Below are 12,050 nucleotides of genomic sequence, written 5' to 3' on the forward strand. Positions count from 1 at the left end.
TGCCATGGATGGTCAGTGTCATTTGATTATTGGAAACAGGGTCATTAGTGCCTGTAAATCTATTCAGTGCAGACAACCAACTGTAAAAACCCATTTTTAAGATTGAGTTTCTCAAGAACCACTCCTAATACCAAGCTGTGTTCATGTTCTCTTGAGAAACAGAACCAACAGGAGATATCTGTAAATATGAGACTTATAAAGGTGTCTCATGCAACTATGGGAAGGGAAGAGTCCAATATCTGTAGGACAAGGCTGTGAACTTGGCACTATGAGGAAGGGTCTGGATGAACTCCATAGGAGAGCTTTCTGGCTGAAGAAGCAGTGAAAGAGTCGCTCTTCCTCCATAAAGGCCTTCAACTGATTGTAATATCTTATTGTGAGAGGAATGCCTTAGTTAATGGCATATGTAATCAAACACAGATATAATCAACTGACTGGTGATTTAATACATCAGCCTTCTGGCTTATCAGCCAGTCACAAAATATCCTGGCAGCAATGCAATGCTTGCCTGACCAGACAACTGGACATATTCACTTCACCAAGTTGACATCAGATTCTAATAATCACAGATGTAATCAGCCATAGTTGCAATCAACTGACTGATAATTAAGTCACCAGAATGTCCTCACTGTAATGGTTAGGCTAGTGCTTGCTTGACCAGACAACTGGGTACCATCACCTGGCTGGGTTGAGACATGAACATAACCATCACATGAGGTAATGTTGGACAGTGCTATTCAGATGTGATGGCCTTCAACCACTCTCCTGCCAGTTTCCTTAATTCCCTTAACCTACCCTTATTATATCCCCATGAGTGTTCATAAAACCTCAGACAAGTATGTATTCTTTATTAAGAAAAAAAAATCTGGAGTAAGAATCAGTCAGGTATATTTCCAGAAATGGAATTTCAGTTCAAAAGTCCTGCACAATTAAAATGGTTAATGAAGAATAATTGTTCATATTTCATGTATGATTATTTTCCCAGTGTGAAAGCATCTCCAAATTTTGTAAGCAGTTGACATACAGAAAATGGAGTATGTTATAGAGACAAATATAGATGGTTTGAGTTCAGAAGGATCCCAGTTACAATTTCAGATTTTTTAAATTACAGCCAAAATTTGGTAAAATTCTGCAGGGAATATAGGATTGGAAGTCATAAAGGCACTGTAATTACCACTTTTGTCTTTCCTTCATTGGCTGTGGGTTATGGGTTGTATTGTATCCTCTAAAAAAGGTATGTTGATGTCCTCACCCTGAGTAGTCAGAATTTGACCTTATTTGAAAAAAAAAGTCATTGAAGATATAATTATATTCAAAAACACAATAAATTTCAAAGCACAGCACCACAATTAGTTGTAGAATATATTTCAGAGCTTAATATGGGTTACAGTTCCACAATTTTAGGTTTTTACTTCTAGCTGCTCTAAGATACTGGAGACTAAAAGAGATGTCAGTTTAATGCCTCAGCAATCATCATTCATTTGCTAAATCCTATCTTTTCTGTATAACTCCATCATTAGCTTTGATCTTTCTATCTCTCTCTTTAGGGGTGTTTAAGCTATAACCATTATAACTTTTCCTGTTGGAAGGGAAGCATTACTTCCAAGGTCCAGTCCCAGAGCAAGACATTGCCCAGGATTCTGGTTAGGAATCAATTAGGGATAACGCTTTATTTGTCTTGGTTCATTTTGTTCCTCCTCTCAATTGTTGGTCTTGTCACACTCTGTGTCGTTCTTGTCATAATTGCCATGGGTCAGTCAAGTTCATCTGTCTGTACTCCCCTTCAGTGTTTTTTGAAACATTTCCAGGAATTTCAGTGGAAAGCCAGAGACTAAGGAGCCCCTGTCAGCGCCTTTGACTTGGAAAAATTCTGCTCACAGGAATGGCCAACTTTTGGTTCTGGGTGGCCTCCTGAGGGAACCACAGACCTATCTATAGCTTATAAAGTCCAAAGGACGATTTTTGGTGATCCAGGACCCCCTCACCAAATCCCCCATATACTAATTTGGATTGAAATTTTAACAGAAAAACCCAAGTGGTTATAGTCTTGCCTGGAGTCTCAAAAAGAAAGACTTCCCAGAGCCAAAATGGCCCTCTTAATAAAAACCTCTCAAAAAGAAAAAACTAATGAGATCCCAGTATTGACAGAACCACCGGAGGATCCGCTTTTGATGGACCCTCCATCATACCCAACAGCCCCTCTCCCCCCTCTAAGGCCAGAGGGGAGAAATGGCCAAGAGGCGGCAATGAGCCCCTCTGATAGCCAAGAGGTGACCTTCAGTTCTCCCCATATCAGAAGGCTCTTCTTACCACCCTTCTTCTGCTTCACAATCACTGGATTTTTCCGGAGTTCCAATTTTACCCTTGAGGCAGGTTGGCCCTGACCTGGGGGACAACCGCCCACCTTTCATGGTCTATGTCCCCTTTTCTTCTAGCAATCTGTATAATTGGAAAAACCAGAATCCCTCTTTCTCTGAAAAGCCCCAAGGGCTCATCTCCCTCTCAGAGACTGTCTTTTTTACCCACCAGCCCACCTGGGATGACTGCCAACAGCTCCTCCAGGCCCTCTTCACCTCTGAGGAACAAGATAGAAAGAATCAGGAGACAGGCGAGGAAGTTAATTCTTGGACCTGATGGACAACCTACTACTGAATCAACCCAATTAGAGGCTGTATTCCCCTCTACCCGTCCCAGATGGGACCTCAACACTGATAGAGGTAAGGAGGTTCTCGATCAGTATCACCAGACTCTGCTCCAGGGGATACGAGTGGCAGCCAAGAAGTCAACCAACTAATCTAGGGTAAGTGAAACTGTACAAAAGCCAGACGAATCTCCGGCCGCTTTCCTTGAGCGCCTCCTTGAGGCATACTGCTTGAACACCCTTATAGATCCAGAGGCACCCGAAAATAGGCGAGTCTTAAATACAGCATTTGTCACCCAGTCGGCCCAGATATAAGAAAAAAATTACAGAAATTAGAAGGAATTTGAGGGTAAAGTGCTATCTGAACTGATAGAGATTGTCCAAAAGATTTTTAATAACAGAGATGACCTTGGGACCATGCAGTCCAAAAAAAAAAGCCAAAATTTTAGTATCCACAATGGCTGAACAGGAAAAACAAAAAGGTAGATGGGAAACCATTGAAAAAAGACAGTGAAACCAAGGAAAAACGTTGGGCCTAGGTGCAAACCAATGCGCCTACTGCAAAGAGAACGGACGTTGGAAAAATGAATGCCCTAAAAGAGGACTTAAAGGACTGAAACCGGCCCCTGTTCTGGTTGAAGAGGCAAATTGACAGGGCCGAGGCTCCATTCCGTTGAGCCCCCAGGAGCCCAAGGTCACATTAGAAATCAGGGACAAGCCTATAAAATTTCTTGTGGATACTGGGGTGACCTCCGTCTTCCAGCAGGCAGAAGGGCCCATATCTAAGGAAAAATCCCCATATGGGGAGCAATGGGAAAGACAAAGTCTTACCCATGGACTAAGACTAGGATCACTAACCCTGGGGAAGGAACTGTCACCCACTTGTTTCTTATAATGCCAGAGTGTCTGTACCTCCTTTTGGGGAGAGACCTCCTCCAGAAATTACTAGCCACCATCTCTTTCAAAAACGATTCGGCTGAGCTCTCCTTCAATACAAACCCCACGGCACTTGCCCCTTATCAGAAGAGTATTTACTTACTGCAGAAGTGGCACTTCCGGCCCCAGGCCCATATTTGCGGGAATCTAAAGAAAAAATACCAGGCGTATGGGCAGAAACTAACCCACCAGGATTAGCCGCCCACCAGGCCCCCACTGTTGTCCGGCTGACTAGCACCACCACCCCAATCAGAGTCCGACAATACCCAATAAGCTTAAAGGCTAAAAAAGGCCTTGCAGTCCATATCAAAAGATTCCTGGAGGCAGGTATTCTAGTCCCCTGCCATTCGGCCTGGAACACCCCCCTTCTCCAGGTCCAAAAACCCGAGACCAACGATTTCCAGCCCGTGCAAGATCTCCGAGAGGTAAACAAAAGAATTGAAGTCATTCACCCCACTGTGCCTAACCCATATACACTCTTGAGCCTGTTACCTCCCACCCAGCAGGTCTACACTGTTCTGGACTTAAAGGATGCCTTCTTCTCACTTCCCCTGGCTGCAGTAAGTCAACCCATCTTTGTTTTTGAATGGACTGACCCGGTGGGGGGGGGGGGGGTTCTCTGGACAACTAACCTGAACTCGGTTGCTGCAGGGTTTCAAAAATTCTCCCACCCTGTTCGATGAGGCCTTAAGCCAGGATCTGGCTCATTTTAGACAAGAGCACCCAGAGACAACCCTCCTACAATATGTGGATGACCTCTTACTAGCAGCTAATAATCTGTCAAACTGCAAAAAGGCAACGGAAAACTTGTTACAGGAACCAGCCCAGTTTGGCTATTGGGTCTCAGCCAAAAAGGCCCAACACTGCACCAGTTCAGCAACATACTTAGGGTATGAATTAGAAGGGGAAAAAGAGCTCTGTCTTCTAATAAGATTGGAGCTATCCTAAAAATACCCCAACCGAAAACAAAAAGGCAGGTATGGGAGTTTTTAGGAGCAATTGGATATTGTCGGCTCTGGATTCCTAGGTTTGCAGAAATAGCAAAAACCCCTGTACACCAGCACAGGGGGAAAGGAGGAAGCTCTAACCTGGACCGAGGCTGAGCAAAAACCTTTTAAAACACTGAAACAGGTGCTTGTGAGTGCCCCTGCTGTAACCTTGCCTGACCTGTCCAAACCTTTTCAACTACATGTCGCTGAAACCCAAGGAATAGCAAAAGGAGTCCTCACCCAAATGCTAGGACCGTGGAAAAGGCCAGTTGCCTACCTGTCTAAAAGACTAGACTATGTGGCGGCCGGGTGGCCAAGCTGCCTCTGAGCTGTTGCCGCCACTGCCATTTTGTTAAAAGAAGCATCTAAATTAACTCTGGGACAGGACTTACACATAGTGGCCCCACATTCAGTAGAAACGTTACTAAGGAGCCCGCCCAAGAGATGGCTCTCAAATGCCCAGATAACCCAGTATCAGGTATTGCTACTGGATCCCCCAAGAATCTGCTTCCTAAAAATGGCGGCTCTTAACCCCGCCACCTTGTTTCCAGATGATGACCTGTCCAAGCCCATCCATGACTGTTGAAAGATCTTGGAATCTTTCACGAACCTGAGGACTGACCTCACCGACAACCACTGGCCAAATCCTGATGAAGAATTATATACAGATGGGAATCAGGTATGCGGGGGCAGTGGTGGTAACTGTGGACCGGGTCATCTGGGGCTCAGGCCCTAGGACATGAGACTTCAGCCCAGAAGGCTGAACTAATAGCTCTGACCCAGGCTCTAAGGTGGGGAAAAGGAAAGGTTGTCAACATCTACGCAGACAGCAGATACACCTTCGCAACTGCACACTGTATCAGGAGCGGGGACTTTTGACATCGGGAGGAAAGAAAATAAAAAATATGCCAGAAATACTCGCCTTGCTAGAGGCTATCTGGTTGCCAAAAAGGGCAGCCGTTTACACTGCAAAGGACATCAGACTGCCAAAACTCAAATTGCCAGAGGAAATTCCCTGGCTGATAAAACGGCAAAAGAGGTTGCCCAAAAACCAGTGGGGACACTGCAGATATTTCCTGTTTTACCGGCGCGAGTGCTGCCCAGCCCTCCAAAATATACCAGGGAAGAAATTAGACTGGGAGAAACTCGGCACTAGAACAGATCCGGATGGTTGGAAAATTCTCCCGGACAGGAGAATCCTAGTGCCAGAGCACCTGGGGCACAATTTGGTTGCCCAGGTTCACCAAAGTACACACCTGGGCAGTACGAAACTAACTGAACTTTTACAGAGATATTACTACATTCCCCAATTGCAACAACAAGCCCGGCAGGTATCTTCCAGATGCCACATCTGCGCCCAGGTAAATTCTGGCCAAGGGAGAGAAATGCCCCAAGGAACCAGGCTGAGGGGACAAACCCCAGGGGAACAGTGGGAAATAGACTTCACAGAAATATTACCTGGTCCATATGGATACAAATACCTGTTAGTCTTCATCAACACCTTCTCCAGATGGACTGAGGCATTTCCTACCAGAACCGAGATAGCACAAATAGTAGTAAAAAAAAACTAGTTTCTGAAATTGTCCCCTGATTTGGCCTCCCGACTGCAATGGGGTCCGACAATGGGCTGGCATTCATCGCCCAAGTTACCCAATTGTTAGCAAAAATATCAAATATCAAACGGAAATTACATTGTATTTATAGGCCACAAAGTTCAGGGCAGGTTGAAAGAATGAATAGAACAATAAAGGAAATGTTAAGTAAATTAAAGCTCAAGACTGGTGAAAACTGGGTGAGTCTCCTTCCACTTGCCCTCCTAAAAACTAGATGTACTCCCTATGTTAAGGGAATCACCCCATATGAAATCATGTTTGGACAACCACCTCCACTAATCCTAAATTGGGGGAAGAAAAAATAGCTGAATTAAATAACCATTCTCTTCTAAAATCATTACAGGCCCTGCAATCTACCACCCAACAAACTCGGAAACTGATGAAGGCAGCCCATGTGGGACCAACGAATCCTGCCCTTAAAAAAGATCTATTTCAGGTGCAGCCCGGAGACCTAGTCTGGATAAAGAAACTTCAGCCAGCCACCTTGGAGGCCCGGTGGACGGGACCCTGCCAGTGATCCTCTCAATTTCAACAGCAGTGAAAGTTGCGGGAAAACGGCACTGGATTCATCACACCCAGATAAAAAAGGTGGCCCCGGACGAGATCCCCGAAAAATGGACCATCCAGTTAACCGAGGTTCCACTAAAGATAAGACCTTCCAGAGATCCCTCTGGGTCCTCTTAATAGCCCTGGTGGGGGTCACAGGAAAAAACCCTCACCAGGTTATAAACTATACCTGGGAACTCACTAAAACGGTGGATGGAGTACTGGTGGCTACAACCACCACTCCCTCCCAACCAACCCTCCACTTTGATCTCTGCCAACTGTCTAGACACCTTGGGAAGGGGAGTTATGGCAACATGATCAGATACAGGTGTTCTACCCCCCACCAAGAAAAAGGCTTATGGCATACCCAATACTATGCCTGTCCTGTGAAGGGAAATTTAAACTGCCAAGGGAAAGGTCAATATTATTGTGCCAACTAGGATTGCGAAACAATCGCAGAATGGACTAACCGAGACCCGTTCATAACCTTAACAAGGGTACCAGCCCATAACCCCAACAGACGCACCTGAGGCGCCTGCAACTTAATGATTATTACTATCCCTTCCTGGCATAGCCAAACCTGGGCGAGTGGAAAAACTTGGGGATTGAGATTATATGTCTCGGGTTACAACCATTTTCACAATTCAAAGGTTCCTTCCCCATAAAGCGGACAATCCCATAGGACCTAATCGAGCTCTCAACCCTGGCATAAAACCTGCACAGCCCCCCAGACTCAGGGTCCCACCTCTGGTAGGCTCAAGCTCAAAAACTTATGCTACCCCAAACTCCCAAATAAATTCCTCTCCCTTCCCAAAAAAACCGCTGCTCAACATGTTAAATTCAGTTTTCCAGTTCTTGAATCAAACCAATCCACTTATTACTGAAGACTGTTGGCTTTGCTTAAAACCTAAATCCCCTTCTTACATCGGAATAGGAGCTAATATCTCCCTAGGCCCTGCAGATACCCATATCAGAAACTTCTCAGTCCAAGAAGCACAAGGCCAACACCTATGCAGGTGGGGACAGGAACCGAAACTCACCCTAGGAGATCTCCAAGGGCAGGGAACCTGTATTTATTCTGGGAATTTTAATCTAGCCAAATCCCTCTATAGTGACTCCTGCGGTCTCATCATGTCACTAAAGGACATTTTAACTTCAACCCCGGCTGGATGGGACCGCCTCCTTGTAGCCCCTGACGGTGCTTTGTTTGCTTGCACATCCGGTATTACCACCTGTATAACTCTCACAATAATGGCAGTTGAGGAGGAATTTTATATTTTAATTCATATTATCCCCCAAGTATATTATTATTCTGGGGAAGGAGGTAGGAAACATTTAGAAATCATTTACCGGGTCAAGTGAGCCCCAATCTTAGTGCCCCTCCTTGTCAGACTGGGCATCGCAGGATCAACTGCAGTCGGAACTTCAGCCCTTATCACCGGGGACCAGAATTTTAAAACCCTTAGCAGACAAGTTGATCTGGATCTTAGTGAATTAGAAAGCTGTCAGTCGTTTGGAAAACTCCCTAAATTCACTGGCCGAGGTCGTCCTCCAAAACCGAAGAGGCTTAGATCTCCTATTTCTGAAACAAGGGGGGTTATGCATGGCTATCAGAGAGACCTGCTGCTTCTATGCCAATCATTCTGGAATAATTAGAAATAGTCTATCCCTAGTCTGTACCAGGTTATGAGAAAGGGAAGAGCCCGAAAAACTGAAACCAACTGGTATGAAAACTTATTTTCCTGGTCCCCATGGCTGACCACGCTCTTGTCCACCACAGCAGGGCCCCTAATTCTCATATTATTAGGCTTAATGTTTGGACCCTGTGTTCATACGTGCAAAGAAAAATACAAACTGTTAAATTATTAGTCCTTGGAACCCAATATCAACAGATTTATAATCAAAGTGAAGAAACAGTGATTTGATTCTCTCATAAAACCAGTGGGGAATGTGGAGGGCCAGGAGCAATTAATCAGGCCCAAACAGGAGCAATCAATCAGGCCCAAGCAGGGAAAGTCCCCACAACATTGGGGCAGAATGTCCCCAAGAGTTAAACAATAACCAATGTGAGGGAACTGAGGGGATGGGATGTGTTTTGGCAACAGCTAATGGAATTCTTCTGTTTCTATGATCAAGCTTGCTTGCTAGCAACTGCAAAACCACAACATGATTTTAGCCTTTATAAGAACCCCTTGAAAACCTCTGGGGGCTGCTCTCTGAATCTTCTTTCTTGGAGGTTTCTGAGGCAGTTGCCGGCCAGCTAATAAAGACTCTCAATTGGCTTGCAGTTTTGAATTGTGTGGTCTCTCTTTCGGTGTGCCCCACAACAGTATGTCAATTATACATCAGTAAAGCTGTTAAAATAATTTTTGGTGGAACAAAAGAGTAAACACATGCCTGAGGACAATCATTCCCTAGAAGTCCAATCTTAAATGTACCATACTCAGTTCCACATTTCACAACTCAGTAACCAGGCCCTTGAAGGTTCGCCCTCTTAGGGTACTGGAAATGTGTGTAAGGAACACTACTGCCTTCTCTACACTTGTCTTTGCATTGAAGACCCAACAAACAAGCCCCACCTGAAAACGATAAAAACTTGTGTATGAGTAAACGCCTTTTAGACAAGCAACCCAAATCTGGGAAGCCCATCAGCAGAAGTGCCCCAGTCTGATTCAGAGAAGTTTAGTTTTAAAACAATGGGTGAATTTTGACAGGTACCTGATAATTCCCTTTCCTCTCCTCTTTTAGCTCCTCTATCCCGTCTGTTCAATCTACTGCCCACCAGTCCTGAGACTCTCTCAACAGTGACCTCTTCTTAGTCATAGGGAAGAGAATACAGAGAAGGTCTACATAGGTTATGTTACCAGAATAAAAATTAAAAGGAAAATCAGGGCTGTACAACACAATGGACCTAATTGTAAATGATGGACTATAGCCAATAGTATACTTATACAAATGTTCTTTCATGAATTATAACAAATATGCCACACTAATGCAAGGTCTTATTAATAGGAAGGTATATGGGAACTCTGTGTTTTAAATATTTTATGCTTGATATTTCTGAAAATTTACAACTTCTCTAACAAAAAAGTCTTAAAAAAAGTAATCAGCTGTGCTCCTGAAGTTGCTGTGAGAATTAAATGAAATTTAGATATACTCTGTATGCAATAAATGGTAAGTTTTCCTGGGTGGAAGGGTTGGTAGGCTGGTCCCTCAGCCTTCCATTCACCAAATGTCAGACTTCTAGTAAATAGCTCTTTATTCCAAGTAATGCCACAACATTGTCTATGAGACATGCAGAAGGAGATAGCTGACCATGTCAATTGAGTTGGTTACACACTTTGGGAAACAATTACCTCACCAAAATATTTCCCTTACTATTTATCATCCAGAGACCTTTGAACATCTTTATATAGACTGATAAGTTCCCAGAAGACATTGTCTAGGATGATGCTGGCTTCATAGAATAAGTTAGGTAGTGTTCCCTCTTCAATTTTTTGGAAGTTTGAACAAGTTTGATATTGATTCTTCTATGAATGATTGGTAGAATTCACTTGTGAAGCTATCTGGTCTTGGGCTTTTTGTTGTTGTTGTTGGGAGGTTTGTGATGATTGATTCAATCTCTTAACTTGTAATTGGCCTACTGAGATCTTAGATTTCTTCAAGAGGTAGTGTAGGGTGTTCGTGTGTTTCTAGGGATTTGAATATTTAATCTCGGTTGCCTAATTTTTTGGCATGCTATTATTTCATAGTATCCTTTTATGATCCTTTATATTTCTGTGGGGTCAGTATTAATGAGCCCCCTCTCATTTCTGATTTTATTTATTTGCATTTTCTCTCCATTTTTGTCAGGCTAGCTAAAGGCTTCCTAATTTAATTGATATTTTCAAAGAACCAACTTTTGATTTTGTTAATTTTCTCTATTTCATTTATTTCTGCTCTAATCTGTGTTATTTCTTTTCCATTGCTTGCTTTGGGTTTATTTTGCTTGTCTTTTTCTAGTTCCTCAAGGTTGGCAGCTAGTTCTTTGATTTGACCTCCTTCTTCTTTTTTTTTTTTTTTTTTTTTTTTTTTTTGCATGGGCAGACACTGGGAATCAAACCCAGGTCTCCGGCATGGCTGGTAAGAATTCTGCCACTGAGCCACCATCACACCACCCTCCTCCTTCTCTTTTAATGTAAACATCTAGGGCTATAAATTTCCCTCTCAGCACTACCTGCACTGCATCCCACAAGGTTTGATATGTTGGGCTTTCATATTCATTTCATATTCAATTATCTCAAGATATTTACTGATCTTCCTTGTAATTTCTTCTTTGACTCATTGATGGTTTAAGAGTGTGCTGTTCAATGTCCATATATTTGTGGATATCCCAGGTCTCTGTTTTTGATTTCCAGCTTCATTCCTATGTGGTCAGAAAAGATGCTTTGTACAATTTCAATTTTTTTTAATTTATTGAGACTTTTCTGTGACCCAATATGTGGTCTATCCTGGGGTATGATACATGTGCACTTGAGAAGAACGTATATATATTGCTGCTGTAAGGTGCAATGTTTCATATATATCTGTTAGGTCTAGTTAATTTATTATAATATTCAAGTTTTTGTTTCCTTATTCATCTTCTGTCTAGATGTTCTATTTATTGATAAGAATGACGTATTGAAGTCTCCAACTAATATTGTGGTGGTGTCTATTTTTCCTTCACTTTTGCTAGTATTTGCCTCATGTATTTTGGGGCACTATTGTTTAGGTGCATAAATTGTTAAGATTGTTATTTCTTCTTGATTAACTAGCTCTTTCATTAACAAATGGTGTCCTTCTTTGTCTCCTGTAACAGCTTTTGGCTTAAAATCTATTTGTCCAACATTAGTATAGCTACACCAACTCTTTTTTGGTTACCATTTGCATGGGTTATCATTTTCCACCCTTTTACTTTGAACCTATTTGTGTCTTTGGATCTAAGGCGAAAAACACATAGTTGGAGCATGCTATTTTATCCATTCTGCCAGACTTTGTCTTTTGACTGGGGAATTTAAGACATTAATATTCAATGTTATTACTGTAAAAGCAGTACTTACTTCAGCCATTTTGTCCTTTGGATTTTATATGTCATATCTTTTTTGTCCCTTTTTTCTTTTATTGCAATCTCCTGTTCTGTATAGTTGATCTTTAATGATGTATCTGACTGATCTCTTTCTCATTCCTGTTTTTGTATATTTTTAAATACTTTCTTTGTGATTACCCTGCGGGTAATGAATAGTTTTTTCTCTACAGTTAATTAGTATCTTGAAATTAAATACAGATCCTATTGGTAAAGTCTTTGAC

General features: G+C 42.6%; 1 long non-coding RNA gene across 1 annotated transcript in view; it reads right to left on the reverse strand.

Moving 5' to 3' along the window:
• LOC143670817 (uncharacterized) overlaps window positions 1-12,050 on the reverse strand; it is a 92,219-nt gene that overhangs the window by 53,833 nt on the left and 26,336 nt on the right. The gene's annotated exons all lie outside the window — the stretch shown is intronic.

Source organism: Tamandua tetradactyla, chromosome X, assembly GCF_023851605.1.
Source record: "Tamandua tetradactyla isolate mTamTet1 chromosome X, mTamTet1.pri, whole genome shotgun sequence".
In the NCBI taxonomy this organism is placed as follows: Eukaryota; Metazoa; Chordata; class Mammalia; order Pilosa; family Myrmecophagidae; genus Tamandua; species Tamandua tetradactyla.